Genomic DNA, 20,787 nt, shown 5'->3' with positions numbered 1-20,787 from the left:
ATTGGAGAGCCATTTTCTATTCTGTATGCGAATTCACCTAACATGTACTCGTCTTTGGTTAAATAGGAAATGGAAACTGATGCTGACCCTAACTAGCTGTGATCCTGAGGAAGTTAACTTCTCTGAGCCTAATCTGCCTCAACTGTAAAGTAGGAACTTGAACTAAGATCATCCATAAGATTATAAGAAGATTTAGAAGTTTTGGCTCAAGTGGGTGTGCAAAGAAAATGTCATGTTTTTCACATTTTTAAGATCTTAGGTAATTTGTTGATAGCCAATGTTAAATTAACAGAAGTTGTTCGAGTAAATTGGTGGCTAGTTACCTATTTATAAGGGTTAGTGTCTTGGGTCTCCACCGTTTTTGGGACTACCTGAACGGTGGCTATGTAATTGCTTAGGCAACAAATTAACATTTAATTCACTAAACATGTATTGAGGGTCTTCTAAGTGCAAGGACTTATGCCAGGTGCTGCATAATGACGTCTTTAATCTGTGTAGCACTTGATAGTTTACAAAGCACTTTCATGTGAATTATTTCATTTGATTTTTATACCAACACTGCGTGGAGAGGGCAGATATTATCACCATTTTACAGATGAGGACACTGAGGGTCAGTGATGTCACATAGAATGCTAATTTCAACCTATTATTTCTGGGTTTCAAGGAGACAAGGAATGGGGAAAATAAAAAGTAAAACTTTTTATGAAAATTAAATCTCTGATGGATGATGATGATGGTGGCTAACATTTAATGAACTCTCACTGTGTGCCCGACACTGTTCTAGGTGTCTCATATGTGTTAACTAATTTAATTCTCATGACAGTCCTACGAGGGAGGTTCTGAAGTTATCCCTACTAGTGATGAATAGATGTAAGATCCACGAGGACAGGATGTTTTATTTGTTTTGTTCACTGCTGTATTCCTAACAGTTAGAATAGTGCCTAATACAAAATGGTCACCCCATTTTTTGAATGAATAAAAGCTTCTGAATGTTTTGAATGAATGAATCTCTGTTTTTCAGATAGAGAAACTGAGGCACAGGATAATTGACTGTCCTTGACCAAGGTCACTTAGCTTATACAAGTTGGATGCAAAATTTGAACTTAGATCACCTAATCCAGAATTCTTTAAGACTACAAGCTATCCTTCTATTAAAACAAAACAACCCACCAACCGAACCAAGTGTATGTGTTTTAGGGAGGGGGGAGTTTTAAACTGCTTCAGAAAACCATAATAACTTTTCTTATCCTTGGATTTAGGTTCTTGCAGAGAAATACTTAATTGATGTAAAATCCCAGGCTTGATGTATAATCCTTATGTATTGATGGTGATCAGGCTTGGAAAACAGTTGTTTACTAAGTACTCTGGTACTTCTACTTAAGAACACTTTCTCTAATTAAATGTATGATATTTTATGTTTGTGTTGGCCGAGGCACTCATTGTAAACTAGGGAAGTCCAGCTCTAATTTATCCATCATAGAAATATAAATGTCTGACAGATGGTGTGACTAGCCATAGAAGCTTGAGGTGGGAGGTGGGGGATGAGGAATGCAAATTCGTGTCAGTCAAAATAAAATACTTAAGAAAAACTGAGTTATCAGAAAGTTGCCAGCTTGCAAAGATGAACCAGTGAAAATCTGAAAAGAAAAATAAGACAAGAAAATAAGTGATGGATTGCTTTTGAAAACTACAAACCTAAAACATACAATCCCAAAGTGAGATTTTGGTTTCAACATGAAAGAATTGCAGTGAGAAATGTAATGCTTGGCTTCATCCGGTAGTTAATATGACATGACAGCTCACCTGGAAATGAACTGTAAAGAAATGTTTAATTTAAAAATGATATTGTGTGATATCAATAATTGAAATATTAAAAGCTTCTTAGCAGACCATAAGTAAATGTTTCAGTAAAAAAGTATACCTTCTCCTACAAACAGCCTGTGACAGTAGACTGATTATTTTCATTATTGTTTGTATAACCAATGCAATTCTTACCTCTTTCTTGTATGTTTATGCTTGCTTCTTCTTTTACATTGATAAATAGAAAGGAAAGCCAAAGATGGATTCCTCTTTATTTTATAATTTTGTTCTTATTATAAAACTAATTAATATATATTTATTGGATAAAATTTTGAAAATATAGATAAATTTTAATTTCTCAGTTTAGAAATTTCCTTTAGAGAGGTGGTGTATATGTCTATGTTAAGTTCTTTAGGAACTCAGAAAAATTGACTGATATTCTCTAATTATATGCCCGTATGAACTAAAGAGGAGGGAGATAATGGTACCTATTTTTACATTTGATAAAACGGAAATGCTGGCTAAGGAATGAAAAAAAAGAAATGGATTTTTTAAAAATCATGATCGGTAGACTATATCTGCATCTACGAAGATCTTCTTTTCTGTACTTATATCATGTGTTGATAGATATCACCTTAGTTCATATTTGTGCGGAAAACCATGGGTATGTCAGGTTGCATAACCCATAGAATGCCCTAGTCTCACTAGTCTCATAGTCTCTTTACCATCCTGATCTCAGTAATAGCTTTTGAAAACAAAAAAAGCACCAAGACCAGTTGGTTTTTATTGGTGAATTCTACCCAAGATGTAAGGAAGAAATGGCACCAATTCTCTGTAATATCTTCCAGAAAATAGAATCAGAGGAAACGCTTCCTAACTCATTCTATGAGACCAGTATTACCCTAATACTAAAACCAGATAAAGATATTACAAGAAAGGAAAACTACAGGCCAATATCTCAAAAGGAAAACTACAGGCCAATATCTCTCTGAACATAGATATAAAAATCTTCAACAAAATGTTAGCAGATTGAGAGGCTGGCCTGGTGGTGTAGTGGTTGGGTTTATACGCTCCGCTTTGGTGGGGTTCACAGATTTGGATCCTAGGTACAGACCTACACACTGCTTATCGAGACATGCTGTGGCAGCGTCTCACCTACAAAAACATGGAGGAGGATTGGCACAGATGTTAGCTTGGGGACAATCTTCCTCACCAAAAAAAGAAAAAGGCAAATTGAATCCAACAATGTATAAAAGGAATTATACACCATGACCGAGTGGCACTTATTTCAAGTATGCAAGGCTGATTCAGCATTTGAAAATCACTCAGTGTAATCCACTGTATGAACAGGCTAAAGGAGAAAAATCATGTGATCATATCAATACATCCAGAAAAAGCATTTGACAAACTTCAACACTCATTCATGATAAAAACTTTCAACAAAAACTAGGAATAGAGAAGAACTTCCTCAAGTGAATAATGAACATCTACAAAAAAACCTCAGCTAACAAATACTTAATGGTGACAACCTAGATCTTTTCCCGCTAAGATTGAGAACAAGGCAAAGATGTTTTCTTTCACCACTGCTATTCAACCTTGGACTGAAAATCCTAGCTCGTGCAGTGAGACAAAAAAAGGAAATAAAAGATATACAGATTGAGAAGGAAGAAATAAAACTCTCCTTTGTTTGCGGTTGACATGATTGTCTACATAGGAAAATCCCAAAGAACTGACCGAAAACAAAAACAAAAACAAACTTCTGGAACTAGTAAGGAAGTATAGCAAAGCCTGAGGGCACAATGTTAATACGCAAAAGTTAATTGCTTGCCTACATACCAGCAACAAACAATTTGAATTTGAAATTAAAAAGCAATTTACAATAGCACCAAAAAAGAAAGAAAAGTAAAAGGAAGGTAAGAAGGATGGCAGAAAGGAAGACAAACCTATGTATAAATCTAACAAAATATGTACACGATCCATATATGGAAAACTACAAAATTCTGATGAAAGAAATCAAAGACCTAAATGAGAGATTTCATGTTCATGAATTGGAAAACTCAATATTGTTAAGATGTTAATTATTCTCTGCTTCACTTAGACTTTGATGCATTCCCAATCAAAATACCAGCAAGCTATTTTATAGATATCAGTAAATTGATTCTAAGGAATTTATGAAAAAGCAAGAAACCTAGAATAGCGAAGACCATAGTGAATAAGAAGAACAAAGTTGGAGGACTCACAACACCTGATGTCAAGACTTAGTATAAAGCTACTGTAATCAATACAGCATGGTATTCATGAAAGAATAGACTCATAGATCAATAGAACCAACTAAGAAGGCCAGAAATAGACCCAAGAATATAGTCAAGTGATCTTGGACAAAGGAGCAAAAGTCATTTGTCTTATTCTACTTGGGCTCCTATAACAAAAACCCATGGATTAGGTGGCTTAAACCACAGAAATCTGTTTTCTCACAGTTCTAGATGGTGTAAGTCTGAGATCAGGGTGCCAGCATGGTTGAGTTCTGCTGAGGGCTCTCTTCCTGGCTTGCAGATGGTCACCTTCTCACTGTATGCTCACATGGCCTTTCCTCAGAGCGTGTGTGTGGAGAGAAAGAGAGAGCAAGTTCTCTGGTGTCTCTTCTTATAAGGGCACTAATTCCCTCATGAGGGGCCCACCCTCAATAACCTCATCTAAACCTAATTATCTCCCAAAGACCCTCATCTCTAAATCCAACCACATTGGGGATTAGGGCTTCAACATATGAATTTTTGGGAGACACAGTTCAGTCCATAGCACCATTCAATGGAGAAAGGATAATCTTTTCAATAAATGGTACCAGAACAATTGGATGTCCATAAGCAAAAAACTGAACCTAGACATAGACCCTACACTTTTCATAAATATTAACTTAAAATGGATCATAGACCTAAATGTAAAATGCAAAACTATAAAACCTCTTGAAGAAAATATAGATGACCTTGGGTTTGGCAGCAAGTTTTTAGATGCAAAAACGTGATCCGTGAAAGACAAATGTGATATGCTTTATTAAAATTAAAAACTTCTGTGCTGTGAAAGAAACTGTTGAGAGAATGAAAGACAAATCACAGATGGGGGAAAATGTTGCAAAACATATGATAAAGGACCTGTGTCCAAAATATATAAAGTCTTTTTTTTTTTTTTGAGGAAGATTAGCCTTGAGCTAACATCTGCTGCCAGTCATCCTCTCTTTTCTGAGGAAGACTGGCCCTGAGCTCACATCCGTACCCATCTTCCTCTACTTTATATGTGGGACACCTGCCACAGCGTGGCTTGCCAAGTGGTGTCATGTCCACACGCAGGATCCGAACTGGCAAACCCGGGGCCGCTGAAGTGGAAGGTGCGAACTTAACCGCTGCGCCACTGGGCTGGCCCCACAGAGAACTCTTAAAACTCAACAATAAGAAAACAAAACAACCCAAATAGAAAGTGGGCACAAGGTCTGAAGAGATTCCTCACCAAAGAAGACATACAGATGGTAAATAAACATATGAACAGATGTTCAATATCATTTCTTGTTACAAATTAAAGTGAGATACTGCTACCCACCTATTCGAATGCTAAAATCCCCAAAATTGACGATACCAATTGTCAGTGACTTACAGGATAGAATAACAGAAACACTCATTTGTTGCTAAAAGAAATGTAAAATAGCACAGACATTTGGGCAGTTTCTTTCAAAGCTAGACAATTTTACCATGTAATCCAGCAATCATGCTCCTAGGTATCTCCCCAACTGACTTGAAAATTTATGTCCACACAGAAACCTACATGTGAATGTTTTTAGCAGCTTTGTTCGTAATCACCCCAAACTGGAAGCAGACAAGATACCCTTACATAGGTGAATGGACCTTTATGTGGTAGATCCACGTAGAGGAATGTTAGTTAGCAATGAGAAGAACTAAACGGTAAAGCCATCAAAAGACGCTGATGAATCTTAAATGCATATTGGTAAGTGAGAGAAGACAGTCTAAAAATGCTACATGCTGTATTATTCCAATTAATTCCAAGACATTCTGGAAAAGGCAAAATGGTAGTGACAGTGAAAATATCAGTGGTTGTCAGGGGTTCAAGGAGGGAGGAGGAAAGCTGAATGCATGGAGCACAGCGGGTTTTTGTGGGACAGGAAACTATTCTATATGATACTGTAATTATGGTCCATGACACTATGCATTTGTCAAAACCCATAGAACATTACAACACAAAGAGTAAACTTTAATGTATGCAAACTTAAAAAAAATCATTTAGGGGGTTAGGAATGCCAGGATGGAAAGCAGAATGTGATAACAAACAATCTAACTGTATTACAACGTATGAAACAACCTCGCTGAAGCAGGTCGGGGAGAATGGAGGAGAGAGCTGCTGACCTAAGTAACTTTGGAAGTTAGTGGAATCCATATTAAAAGCAAAAAAACAGTGCATAGTCACTATACTATAGTTGACATAATTGTTTTCCTTGGAGATACAGGTTAACAATTCTGATATTGCTATATGTGTATACTGGAATTGAGCAGTTGAGTAAATGGATGGCAGATGATGGACACTAGGTTTCTCACTGTTGGAGTGAGAGTTTACTGATAAGCAGGAAAAGCTAGAATGAGCCCTATGGTAATAGACTAGAGTTGGAGACATCAGTATGAATTCATGTTCTGCTTAATATAAATACAGATGGCTACATATAGAAATATTTCTAGATATTGAAATTGTGTTTATACGTGGGTTCATATGTGGAAGTATATTTCTTGCTCTGTCACCTGAGAGGGCCTAGAAATAACAATATCCCAGCAGCAGCAAGCATGCTTAGCATCCACATCTTGGTTTCTAATATCACTCTCCACTAAAAAGAACCAGGACTCCTTGGAGAAATAGCTGATTTTAGGACTAGATCAGAAAATATACAAGATGAACCCAGAGCTTCTTGTAGTGCCAGAAAGTGAGGAAGTCCTTTCAAAAACACACACAATGATGGAGTATGTCAAAGGGACACAGGACCCGATTAGAAGAGCTCCCAATGGCTAAAGATGGAACAATGTGAGCAACAAAGTACTATTGGATTATAACTCAAAGAAAAAATAAATACTCTTCAGTCCATACTGATGTCAAAAATGATTGAATAAATAAATACATGGGGGAGGTAAGACAAATCATTCATGCAGAAGAATTCCAAATAATTTATGTAGGTACTCTGCCCTCAAGGAGATAGAGCAAAACTCCCCACACTTGAAGTGTGGCTGTATCTACTGACTTCCTTCCGGAGGTACAGTATGGAAAAGAGGGGAAAAAGTAACTTTACAAGGGAGGAACCTGACACACACTGTCTCAGCTAGCTGGTCAAGGTCAACATCAGCAGTGCTAAGTCCTGTGGATAATGTGTAGTCTTGATATAGTGTGGCACTTTACCTCAGCGATCCTCCACCCCCAAAACCATAAACCTAGTCTAATCATGAGAAAAGTGTCACGCAAATCCAATTTGAGGGACATTCTGCAAAATGCCTGACCAGCACTCCTCAAAACTGTCAAGGTCATCAAAAACAAGGTCTAAAAAATTGTTACAGCCAAGAGGAGGTTAGGAAGACATGATGACTAAATGCAATGTGGTATCCTGGATGGAATCCTAAAACAGAAAAAGGATATTAGTTAAAATCAAGACAATCTGAATAAAATATGGACTTTAATAAAACTGTCAGTATTGGTTCATTAACAATATAACAATGTTTTTGGAGAACTTCCACGTTGGGGAACCACAACACTTCCATGTGCCACTGTGCTGGGCCCCAAGCTCCACAAGGACAGAAGCTCCTTTGTTTGGGACCTCGCCCTGTGTATCTCTTCACCTGGTTGTTGATTCATATCTTTTAATATCCTTTGTAATAAACTGATAATCTAATGAGTAAACGGCTTTTCTTGAGTTCTGTAAGCCGTTCTAGAAAATTAATTGAACCCAATGAGGGTGTTATGGGAACCTCTGATTTATAGCCAGTCAGTCAGAAATACAGGTAACAACCTGGGTTTGTGATTGGCATCCTGAGTTGGAGGGGGTTGTTGGAGCCTCCAGCTTGTAGCTGGTAGGTCAGAAGCACAGGCAACAACCTGGGCCTGTGACTGGCGTCTGAAGTGGAGGGTGGTCTTGTGGGACTGAGCCCTTTACCTGTAGAGTCTGATTCTATGTCTGGGTAGATAGTGTCAGAATTGAGTTGAATTCTCGGACTGTTGGCTGGCATCTGAGAACTGCTCGTTAGAGTGGGAAAGCCTCCACAATTACACACTGGAATTGGGTCCAGGAACCCTTTGCAGAGCTAAAAACAAAGTTTATTTTTTAAAAATGCTACCCAGACTTTCTTGTTGCTGCTGACCTAAGGGTGGCTACATTGCACAACTCCAAGAAACTCATTCATATAAAATGCTGTATGAATTGTCTCCTCTGGGGTTGTGCAAGGTTGCAATACTTCTCCAATTTTAGTAGCTTTTTCTTAAGAAAAGTGGTCATGTTCACCTCGTGTCAACTTATGTTTTCTCTGTGAAACTTTCCATCAGTTGATCACAGGTCACCTCACTAGTTTCCTCAGGAGGGGAAGGTTAGGCTGGATCAGTGACCAACCTTTTTCAGACAGAGGTAGCAAAGACACTTTCTTATTAAGTAGGTATAAACCCACTTGATACCTGGGCAGAGAGGGAAGGTGGAGCCACGTTGGGGAGCCTTACCCACCTCTGAGCTTGGTTAAGGGGTAGGAATCACAGCATGAACAAATGACAATCCTGGTGCTTCAACCTCCTGAACCAGGAACCAACCCAAATGGGCCGGAAAAGCCCAGAGAATGTGGAAATTGTGTTGAAAGTGGCGGCAGCAGCATTTCTGAACAGAGAAGGGCTTTTCCAACATCTGAACATATGCTACATTTTCCAGCTTGCTTGAGTGAGAACCTGAAAGATAAAAACTTTTGTTGACTACTCTGACAACTTGGGCATTTAACTGAAAAGTGTGAATGAAATATTAAATCCCTATGAAACTGAGGCCTTCCCCTGGTATTTGGTCCATAAATTATGTTCCACCAGATTTTAGATCATAAAGTTCCCCCATTCCAGACCAAACTAATGGTCTTTCACTTTCCGTTCCTATAAATTATAAACCCAGATGTGTCAAATTATGTAATGAAAACCATATAAAAAGAAATTTGTTTTTTAAGCAACTTCATAAATTTCTTGTTTTACTGAGGTTTATTAGTCTTATTTTAATGGGACAGAAGAAAAATTAACCTTTCGTGTTTTCACTTTTTTCCGCACTGAAGGGAGACCTTGAATTGTTAGGGCAAAAAGAGAAAAGGCTTTACTCAGCCCACTTTTTTGAACAGTAGGTCCAGTTGTTGAGATAAGCCTCCTGCTGAATCAAATGTGTGTTTTTGTGCTTGGTCTTGGATCTTATCTGCCTGCAGCAGCAAGCTTAATAACAAATGAGGTTCAAAGAGATGAAGCTGCTGTTTCAGCCTCTTACCCTAGTGTTTTCAAAGAGCTCTGCAGATTTGCTCATTATGCCCATCCTAATCAAACTCTTTGAAAGCTTATCTTTTGCCACCATTTCCTACAGTCTTTCCGCCAAGCAACCATTATTTGTAATCATTAGTAGAATGGTATGTGGTGTGTAAATATACTCAATAGTTAAATTTCTAAGATAGCATTTAAGACCATCTTTTAAAGAATCTCAGCTTGACATGAGTTTTTTGTTTATTTTTGGTTTTCAAATCAGAGTATTTCGCCGTTATTTTGCACATGCTGCGGTTGACTTCCTCAATTTGCTCTTCAATTCCTGAGAGATTTGGCTTTTATAGTGCAAATAAGTTAAATAGATGCCATTTGGGGGTATAGGTGACAGATTGTTTTATTCTTTTTGTGTTAGATAATTCTGCAGGAAGATGCTACTGGTTACAGGTGGAGTTATGCATATGAAGGTTGATAAAGAGGAATATTTTTAAGATTTTAAGATTTCCCTAGAACAAGATGGGATTCACAGTCTAACTCTGGTTTTCTTCAAAGGACATGGTTGGCTTAAATTCCCAGAAAATATGATTGAACTCCATAGTTGACTAAGAGATCAGGAGCCCTACCCTGAGGAGGGGACATGTCAACATCTGGAGGGTCTGGGGGTGGTGACGTTGGGAATCAGACTGGCATGCTGGGAAGGATGGGGACCAAGATTCCTAGAATGCAAGCATATTGAACCCACTTGCCTCTCTGTGAATGGGGCTCTTGACCACAGGCCTGGCTTCCCTTTCCTCCCCTCCCACTCACCCAGCAGAGGACTGACCCAGCCCTGCCAGGAGGCAGCTGTCCTTGGCTAGAGCCAGCTCCTGGCTGCACGCTGTGCTCCACACAGCCTTACAGCCCAGCCAGCTTGGCTATGGAAGCCTCAGATTTCATCTCCAGGTGCTGACAGAGTCCCTTTACTAAAATCACATTTTTTTCACCTGGTAATTTGATCATTTCACAGTTGGTGGGTTTCATCCACAAAAATTGTCTTCTAGAAAATAAGATAAAATCCAACGTCATCTTGCGTAGTGTTACATCTAGGAACACTAGCCAGTAAAAGCTCCTGAGAGAACCTTGGTTAAACACACCAGTTGCGCAGTCTCATCCACTCCAGATCTGACTACACTGTTCTAAACTCTTTCTTTTGCAGAAATTAGAGATACCTGTTTTTAAAATAAATATCGTTTGGGAATGTGTTATTAACTTCATGAGCATTTTCCCGCAGATAAACTAATCACATACTATTTGTAGAAGGAAACCAAAATCACAAAACTCAAAAGCATGAATATCAACGTAGATAAATCAGGGAATTATTTTATTTGATTTACTATGCCTTTTTGATATAAATTATCAATTGATAATTCCTATGGTAGGATTAAGGTAGAGTTTGATTTATTTGAAAATGCAGCTCATAGGATTTTTTAAAATTATTTAAAAATATATTTTACACTCAGAAGTGTTACAGAACATAACTAAACAGCTTAAAGAAAAACAGTAAAGTGAACACGTGTATTTATTACACAAATTAAGAAATCAAAACTTAGAAAGCCCCTGAAGACCCCGCCTCAACCACAGTCCTCCCCACAGAGGTAACTGCTCATCTGAATTTTATATTAACTTAGTCCCCTGTTTTTCTTGATAATTTAATCACCTATGTATTTTCCTCCAAAATAAAATAGTGTTTAGTTTTGTCTGTTTTTGAACTTCACATAAATAGAATCGTACTTCATGTTTTCTGTGTGACTTCTTGTGTTTAACGTTACTGTGTCCTGTATTCCAGTGTATGAACATATCCAATTTATTCATCCATTCTACTGCTAATTTACGTTTGGGTTGTTTCTAGTTTCTTGCTATTATAATGAGCAGTCCTGCGATTTATAGTCTTAAACATGTCTCCTAGGCTACATGTAGAAGAGATTCTCTCAGGTAGATATCTAGGAGTAGACCTGGGTTGTAAGGTACATATATTTTCAGCTATGCTAAGTAAAGCCAAAATGTTTTCCAAAGTGATTTGTTCCTATTTATGTTCCCACAAGCAGTGGATAAAAGTGCCCATTACATCCCATCTCCTCCAACCCATGATATCATCTGATTTTAATTTTTTCCAGTGTACTGAGTATGAAATGGTATCCCACTGTGATTTTCATTCTTATTTCCCTGATCACCAGTGAGGTTGGATATCTTTTCATATGTTTATGGACCATTTGTGTTTTCATTCATTCAACAAATCCTGTTTGAGTACCTCCCATGTGCCAGGCACTGTTTGGGTCTCTCTTCCATTTCTTTGAAATATCTTCCTATCTATTGCCCATTTTTCCATTGGGTTGTTTTCCTTTGTCACAGGAATTCTTTATATATTCTGGAAACATCTTTTGTTGGTTATATATTTTCAAATATTGTCTCCAAATTTGTGGCTTGACGTTTTACTCTATGGCATTTTTTTAATGAACAGAAGCTCTTAATTTTAATGTGGTCAGATCCCTTTTCTTATATTGTCTTTTAAAAGCTTTAGAGTTTTGCCTTCCAAATTTAAGACTTTACTTCCATTTGAAACGTATTCTTATATATTGTATGAGAAGGGATCCAATTTCTTTCCTTTTAGTTTTTTTCCCCATGTGGAGAACTAACTCTTCTGGCATCATTATTGAATGATCTCTCCTTTACCTGCTAATCTACAATGCCTTCTTTGTCATGAGTCATGTTCCTATGTATATGTGTTGGTCTGTTTCTGGGTTTTCCCTTCTATTTCATTGTTCTATTTGTCTCTTTCTATGGCAGTGCCACTCTACCACTGTATTAATTACTCATCATAAAAGGAAAAGCATAATAATTATTTTGGAAGTTAAAAGCAGAGTGCCTGACACATATTAAACCCTTAATAGATATCATTTATTATTATTTTAGTAAGGAACACATTTTGATATCTTGCTTTAAACAATATCTAAAACTCTGTAGAGCATTAGTAAACATTCAGTAGAAAGAGCCACTTTTTGCATTTGATCTGAGTGCCTGGATGTCCAGAGACTTAAGGAATACACATGCTCAGTCATTGTCTTTTCCTTCGTCTGAAGCATGTAGGAAAAAGTGGAAGATGAACTCTATGGATTCTTTACTCATCCTCACTCAGCAGTTTCTTAAAAAGACTAGATGAAGGATGCGTGACTTCAGTAGCTTGTTACTTTTTCAGAATTGAATTTTGGAAGAGAAAATGGTATAAAAGAATAAAGATGCATATTTGGGAAAGACTTTCAGTGATGAGTATCTACAGCATCCAATTTTCTACACCTTGTTTCTGTTCCATATTTTACTTATTATAAACTACCTCAGGATCTTTACAAAATCAACCCATTTATTTGATGAAGGAGAGGGAAGTGCCCCATTTTAACGGTTACTGAAAGAAATGTTCTTTGCTCTGTTGGTCTTGGACTTCCACAAAATACTTGATTCCAGATGTTAAATTGTTTTTTCAGAAGCCTTGTTAAAGTGCCAGAGCATTAGATTTTTGAAGACGTTTCCAAACCCCAGCTGATTATCACAACACACAGGAATCCAGATTTTCAAAGCTCAGCTTTGGCTCTGAAGCATATCAGCAGCTGCAAAAAATGTGTGCGAAGGCACAGGTCCCTGCAACTGGGATCCAGTGTCCTGATAGGGTAAATCTATAAGTCAGTTTCTTTTGCTTCCTGATTATCAGAGATTCAGTTCACTTGTTTAAAGGGCACTAAATTTCCTTAATTCCATAAAAAATAATTGTAGCTCGATAATGGTGATAGTCATGGAGCCAGGTGATATGTGGGTTCTATTATGTAATGTTATAGACATTTAAAAATTCTTTAATTTTATTAATTCTTCTAGCAAAGTATTCACAGTGATTAACTTATTTTACATTTTAATCCAGCTGTATGTTCCAGAATACATTAACAAAGTAACCTTTCCTCAAATTATTTTGTACATGTTCACTGTCCGTGTTCTTCTTGAGAAGTTTTATCGCTCCCTAGGGAACCAACTTTGTGCTTTCCCAAGAATGGAGAGAAAGTCCTCTCTGTCCACCTCATCTCCCTCCAGCTGATGGCAGAGGGATCGTCAACAGATGCCCTCAACGTGAGGGCGGAAAGAGGTGAGATCAGGAGAGAACTGAAGGGAGACTTTGGAGCTACATCTCACCAATTGAAAGACTTTTTAGATGGGGCAAATGACTAAGCAAATGCACAGAGGCAATAATGACAAGAGAGTGTAGTCCTAGGAAGGCAGTCCTGCCCTGAGTGAAGGGGACATTCTGGTTTGTTAGGAGGGGAAACAATCCTAAAAGGTGAACTTCAGTGTGTTCCAACAGCAGACTGATTATTTTTATGTTCATTTGTATCATTTAACAAGTAGCATTAGGGCATCTAGCATGAGGTAGTAGCCTCCACACTCAATAAATTCTTATTGTCAGTTAGAGTTAAATTATACAAACAGTTTATAGTAAATGAGAGACTATCCCATGTCTTAAAACACAAGGTTTTAAATTAATTTTTTAAAATATATGTTCTATTTCCTACCACTGGCACTATGCCTGGGATTTGCTACATGTAGGAATGAAAAAATCAGTCCAATGCCTCTTTCTCTCCTAAATTTTACAAGTACATTATACATTGGCAGGATAATTTAGAAGGAAGCCCTGATGATATCAGTACAGAAAATTCCTCCAGGCCTGGGTAGGGCAGAGGTTCTGCTTTCATCCTTTTCTCATTCCTTTTCCAGCTATTGGTTGGCCTCTACAGTGCTGAGGCAGAGGTGTCAGCTGATCTTTCTCTGGTTTCTTAAGAGTCTTCCCTTTCAGAGCAGAAGCCAGCATGACCAGAATACTTCTAAGGAATCCTCAGCAGCAGTCTCCATGGGGAGTCTCAGAATGATAGTGAAATACATTTACCCTCAAATGGCTCAGCAGCTGTCATCATGGCAGCTATCAGGAACTGCAGATGTCTCTTTCACAGTCTTTGTATTTAGGGACCAGTAGAATTAATTGTCTGCTGTCCTGGCATCTGGATCTAGACAGATGTACACTGAGCAGCCATTTTGCTAAGGGCTGAGATCCAGAAATAAAAGACACAGTGACAACACAATGTGATAATCAACACAGCATCAGTCTCCCCATCAGGGTCAACAATTACTTTTTCAGGCAAAGGAACACCCTACTTAAGGCAAGTCTGTTATCTTTATAATTGTTTTTCCAGTTATATGAACTTTTCTCTTGGTCCTACTTGACCTTAACACTTGTAGTTTGTTTTTAAAATCTTTCTCTCAGCTACTTACTACCATCATTCCAGACGTTTAATTTATAATTCTTTGTTCTAGCTTCTCTAACTACATGGTCAAGTAACTATTTTTAAAACCATGCCCAAACAACAAAAACAACAACTCAAACCTACCTTTCTTTAAGCAACAATTCTATTCTAAAAAACTGTGTGAATATTTAATTCAGACAATTCCTAACAATTGATGGCTATTTCTTAGACTCCTGCATCTCCATCAGACTGCTATTGTCTGTTTCATGGATGACAGTGGCTGAACATTTTCACACGTCCTGCAGTGGTTTTTGTGATGCCGTGATAACTTGTGGGCTAGATCAAGTGTGGCCGGTATGGATCCCTGCCAGGCATTTGGTCAGAGGACCTATGAAGAATATAGTTGTATAGAGTTGGGTCTCAAGACATTATCTCAGCCCTATGGATGAATAATGCTGTCTACCCCCCTTTGATGGTGACTCTACAATTTTGTAGCATCTCCTTCATCAGAGTGCTTGCTCCTTGTTGGTCCATATTCCCCAAGATTGTTACACTAGAAGCAAAGAGATATTTCTCTTTGGTTTATTTGCTTTGGTGTTCCATCAGAAAAGCAAAGACTTAATTATTTATGAGATAAAGGTAAGTAAAATTGAGAATCAAAATATTCTTAGGACCAGGTTGTACCTACCACTGTAAAATTATCTTTAAAAATGTATTCAAATTATGCATTCTAAACAAAATCATATTCAGTACCTAAGCGATAAATTTTCAGTGTTAATCTCATTTTCCCTTTTTTCAAAAGGAAATAAACATTAAGGAAATTGCTTCAGATCTATCTTCTCATAGTCTATGTTGGAATAGACATAAGGAGAATTGTTATGATTACGATAGGCATTGGATCTGCCTTAGTTAACTTTTAATCCAACAACTCAAGTAGGGATGAAGACTAGTGGAGCAGAGAGTCATGACTGATAGCTTAAGTTTTGATAAAAACTTAGCATAGGATCCTCAAAATTGCTTTTAAACGGAAAGTACTATTTCCTATAAACATGGTTGAAAGCTCATATATTCATTACAAATAATGCTGCTACAGCATGAAATGCCATTACAGAGGTGAAAGCAAACTGCTTTGGGAGCACAGAAGTAAGTAACTGCTGTGGGAGTTAGGTAGCCCTTCATGAAAGAGGCAATGTTTGAGCTGGGTCTAAAATGCTGAGTAGAAGTTCCAGATGGAGAAAGCTGAAGGATATTTTAGGCAGAATGTGAAAAAGCATAGAGGTGTGACAGAGAATCTCTATGGAACAGTAGGAAGTTTAATGTGAGCAGAACTTAAAGTAACAAGAGAAAAAGAATGGGAGGTAAGACTATGAATGCCTAGCTGAGATGATTATGCTTTGTGCTGCATTGTAGTTTAACAGAAAATACTGGAGGTGTTTCATTAGGGCAGTGACACGATCAGATCTTGCTGTTTGGGCATATCTCTGTCTAGCTTAGAAAGTCAAAACACTGGACTTGGTGAAGCCATTTAGGGGCTCCTGCAATAGTTTATGCCAGAAATGCAGAGAGTCTGGACTAACAGTGACTATGGGAATGGAGAGGAGGAGGTGAAGTTGGGATGTATTTAGAGTTAGGCTCTTAGCTCTCTGAGGGCAGGGACCTTGTGTGTTTTATTTGATTTTTCCCCACAAAGCTCTCTACACCTGTTGTGATCCTCAGGTTGGCATGGACCCTTTCTTGCAAAATCTCCATCTTCTCCACTTTACTACTCAGTTTTTACTGGTTGGTCCAAATTGTCCAGTGTAACAAGCCCATTCATTGCTTCTGCTGCTGTCAGATACATAGAATTGTCATCAGTGAAGTAAGTAAAAAATTAAACTGAATATCCTCATTCATTTTTACTTTTTCATATATTTCTGTTTCATTCTGTTTGTCCATCTAGTTTATGCTGGAAGAACAGCTACCTTTTTAGTGGATATGTGTAATTTGCCCCATTTCAGAAAGTAAAGTGAGTATTATAAAATACTTTTTAGCAATTTTTAAAATGAAGTAGATTTATATGTACAAGTTTGGAAACATTTCCAAGAAGTGATTTTTTAAAGAAGTAATTTGTAGAACAATGTGACAATATGTTAAACAGAAAAAAACACAAATCAAAATTATGTATTTTATATGTGTTGATGTAATTCATGTAAATGACTAGAAAACAGTGTGAAAGAGAATACTCTACATTGATAAGACTAGTTACCTCTGAGGGAAAGACCAGATGTGGAGGGGGCATCTTTCAGTTAATCTTTATTATTTGAATATTTTACCCCCCCAAAAATGCAAGAAAAAGAAAGAGGGAAAAGAAGAGAAGGAGGAGGAGGAAGAGGAAGTGAAGCAGCCAAAAGCAAAGTTCTTTCAAGGCAGAAAATTCCTTGTTCTGTGCTTGTGTTTGTCAAGAACAAAAGAAATTGGAAAGTAAGTCTGTCCAACACTGGGAAAGAAGGATTTAGTTTCATGAATTATTTTTATTAATGCTGCTGAAGTTGTGATTGGTGAAGTGGTACAATAGATCTCATACCCAATTTTAAACTAGAAAATCTATGTTCTAATCCTAGATCTGTGTTTGAATAGCTGTGAGGTCAAGCAAACAATTTAAATTCCTTGTGCATCATCTTCCAGCTCTAAAGCAGGAGAAATAATACTTACCCCTAAAAAGGATGTTGGAGGAGACAAGTGACAGATGTAATCAAAAGAAATGAACTCTTTGAATTTTATGTAAACATAAGACAGGCTATTCTGGTATAATCTCTACATATATGCTTATACTGACAGATACCGGGGATCTGTTGCACAATATTTACCAATTTAAACGTACAAATTATTGTTTGGGGTAATCTTGCATAATCCTCGGGTCAATACTACAAACAACTAACAATCAGGTCTTTCAGTTTCAGATTTCAAAAAGCCTCCTTTCAGATTTAAATTGAATGAGCAACCATTATTTTTAGTGCTTAAAAACACAGTGGTGTCCTCTTGGAAATCTCCAATTAGTAGCTGCTATTGTCTAATTAGGTGAAAAGGATAATGTGAGCATATCTATTGATTTGTTATAAAAGCAAGATATTATAATTCAAACATATTTCCAGATGCCAGTGAATTGCTGGAAAGCTGCAAGTTTAACTTTCCGCTCTGATAGAGTTTTAAAAGAGGTCAGAGTACGTTTTACCATAGAGTCTAGCAATGTGAGTTTATTCAGACCTTTTGGCAGACATTCCTGCACACTCAAGCTAAATCAATGAATCATCCATTGTTGGCCAGCTCCACTCTCAGTTGCTAAGAGATTTTTCAAGCATACTGAGGCTTCATTCTACATGGTCTATAAAAAGGGCAAAATGTATTAAATTTTCAAATGTCTCATCTTTCCTAAATTAGTAATTAAAACTGCCTAGAACTTTAGTACTGGGTCAATGGGAAAGTTGATGTGCAGCTGGAGGACTTTCTATTTGGGACAATACAAGAGAAAACTTCCTGTTCCTAACTCTTCAGAAGTATTTGTGTGGAGGAAATGGAAGCATTTAAAAAGTGGACACATGCACCAAAAACAAAAACTCAGCTAGGAAGGTCCAAACTCTTTTATAGAAATACAATGTGTGTTTGTTCTTATATGTTTCAAATGAAGAAGGTTTTCTTTTATTTTTATAAAATATACTCTAATTTTCAGTGTTTCTCTTTGAGTCATAAAGACTTTCTGTGTAACTTAGCATGTTATTTTAAAGCTTTGATATAATAGTTTTTCTTAATGTAAAAATAAAAAACTACCGTAAAAGAATGGAATGTAATTTTTTCAGCTTGCTATTTTTGAATATGTAAAGTATATTACATTCTATATGTATCCTTCCTGAATATTTCAAGTTTTAAAACGTATGACAGTTGTTTCATTTATCTTATTTTTGGACTTGGTGATGATTTCACATTATTGAGAATCCCATTATTTATCACAGAGGTTAATATTTCATTTTGATGAGACAAAAAGGATAATTTGGACTAAAAATTTTTAAAAAAAGAAAGAGAAAGAGGGGCCGGCCCCGTGGCTGAGTGGTTAAGTTCACGTACTCCGCTTTGGTGCCCCAGGCTTTTGCTGGTTCAGATCCTGGGCACGGACATGGCACCACTCATCAGGCAACGCTGAGGCAGCATCCCACGTGCCACAACTAGAAGGACCCACAACTGAAATATACAACTATGTACTGGGAGGATTTGGGGAGAAAAAGCATTAAAAAAAAGAAGAAGAAGAAGATTAGCAATAGGTTTTAGCTCAGGTGCCAATCTTTAAAAAAAAAAAAGAAAGAAAGAAAGAGAGCATAACGAATCTTAAAAACAAGCATTTTTAAAGTCTTTGGAGTTGGGTCTATTCCTTATTTTCCCAGGATAAACTTGTATTCCCTAAATCTCTCATGAGGATGAAGCTTTTAAGATAGAACATAGGATTTGAAGTTGGACAGGCCTGCGTTGCAGTCCTGGCTGCTCTGTGTTATAAATGGTGTGCCCTTGAGCAAGTTTCTTACCTTCTTTGGGCCCCAACTGACACATCTGTAAAATAACATAATAATGCACACCTCATCGGTTGTCATGGGATTCAAATGAGGAAGCGTCATAGCTCTGGCGCATAGTGGCTCCTGGATAAATGTCAGTTCTCAGCTTCTCTAACACCATTGGAGGCTAATATCAATATGCTCTTCAATGCTCACAACCAAACCCTGTTTGTTTTAAGTTGGCAACATTAGTGTTTGTTTTACTTGTAATTTGAAAAGAGATGTGTTTAGGTGAGTGGGGGAGATCATGAATCTCGCGTTGGAGAGCCTGGGATAGTAGCACATGGAAGAGTCGTGCACCCTGGCCTTCTTTCTTGCAGAAAAGCAAACCATTATGCTTCTTGGCTTCTTGCATCTCCTCTCTCTCTAAGGTCCTCTGTTTCTCATTGCAGACCCTAGCTTCTTTTAAGACCTCTATTCCAACATGCTATCTCCAGTTTAGTAGTCACTGCTGTAATGCAGGACTTCATTGAAGGTATTTTAATTTCAGCCAAGGACTCACTATTTCCCCCAGCCAAATGTGGAGCCGGGACTGAACCACACCTTAGTGCTGGCTCTGTTCTGTTGATCCAGAACGTTATTACTTTTTAAGACTTTAAAGCAAACTTACAGAAAAATTAGGAGTGACCCTATTTATATGCTTAAGCTTCCTGACACCTGTGTTTGTTTAGAGGAAATATCTCCATGTCTGTGCTAACATTTGATGATGTACACCCTTTATAGAACCAAGTACATTATTTTTGCAGTAAGTTTTTTAATCTCGGGGAAAAACAAGATCTTTTTCTCAGGTGTTTGACTATTTCCCTCTGTAATCTTAGAAACAGTTTAAACCCTATTTCCTTTAGGCAATCTTTATTATGCTAGATTGTAGACCAAATGGAATCAAACCCATTTGGCCTATCTATTGAATTAAACTGAAGAGTATCGTTAGCATCTCTGCTCTCAGAATAATATGAAATGGCAGCTGGATAGAACTGATAGAGAATCTGGTAGCCCCTGCATTAAAAAAAGGAGGCCTCGTGTAGCTTAACAGTAGTGTCAGCAAAAGAACATGTTTGTCTTTGCCAAGAGAAGACAAAACAGAGTTGAAAATGACAGAGTGAGGATGTAATAAACTCAGGCTCTCCTAGGGCGGATTGTAGAGTTGGTCATTCCCTGGCAAAAATGAAGCAAAATGAAACCCAGAGGAAAGAAGTTTAGGCTTAATGCCTAAAGAAATGACGTTCCCACAAAATAAAGAAAATCGGCATACGCTGACTTAAATTGCAGTGGTGGCATTCAGTGAGAGCACTACATGGAACAACTCTTGTGGCTTTCTGTTGGCATTTTACTTTGCAATTATAATTTTTGTATAATTCAACTTGAGAGAGAAAGAAGGAGGGAGAAAGAGGGAGAATTTTCCTCACTTTCTAAATCATGGCTCAGTCGTGTGTTATAAAACACCAAGAACGGAAAAGCCATTACGTGGAATATAAAGAAATACTTGAGTCTACAATATCATTGAACTCTTGGATTCAGTTTCAGCAGACATGCTCTGTATTCCCACAAGAGTCTGGAAAATTAACTTCGATTTTTTTCTGTCT

General features: G+C 37.5%; 1 protein-coding gene across 4 annotated transcripts in view; it reads left to right on the top strand.

The window, feature by feature from the left end:
- DDAH1 (dimethylarginine dimethylaminohydrolase 1) overlaps positions 1 to 20,787 on the top strand; it is a 125,436-nt gene that overhangs the window by 37,192 nt on the left and 67,457 nt on the right. The window lies entirely within an intron of this gene.

This window comes from Equus asinus, chromosome 16 (genome assembly GCF_041296235.1).
Source record: "Equus asinus isolate D_3611 breed Donkey chromosome 16, EquAss-T2T_v2, whole genome shotgun sequence".
Lineage (NCBI taxonomy): Eukaryota > Metazoa > Chordata > Mammalia > Perissodactyla > Equidae > Equus > Equus asinus.
Note: the sequence above shows the minus strand (reverse complement) of the source record. Positions and strands in the feature narration are given on the sequence as shown.